Raw genomic sequence first — 274 nt, 5'->3', positions numbered from 1 at the left:
AGCAGCAGCAGCAGCAGCAGCAGCAGCAGCAGCAGGAGCAGCAGGAGGAGGAGGCTTTGGAGGACCTTCTGGAGTCTCTGCAGCAGCAGCAAGGATTGTTTGTTGCAGACAAAATTCAAAAAGTGATTTTGGAAGAAGCAAATCCAAAAAAGATAAATTTAAAAGCAATTAAATCCATTATTCAAAGAGACCTCATGCAGTTCCAGTTTGCCCTCGAAACTTCCCCGCACTCGACTCGTAAGAATTATTATTATTTATTTATTATTTATTTATT

Source organism: Eimeria tenella, genomic scaffold, assembly GCF_000499545.2.
Source record: "Eimeria tenella Houghton genomic scaffold, Eth_scaff2854, whole genome shotgun sequence".
NCBI lineage: Eukaryota > Apicomplexa > Conoidasida > Eucoccidiorida > Eimeriidae > Eimeria > Eimeria tenella.
This window is presented reverse-complemented; position numbering follows the sequence as displayed.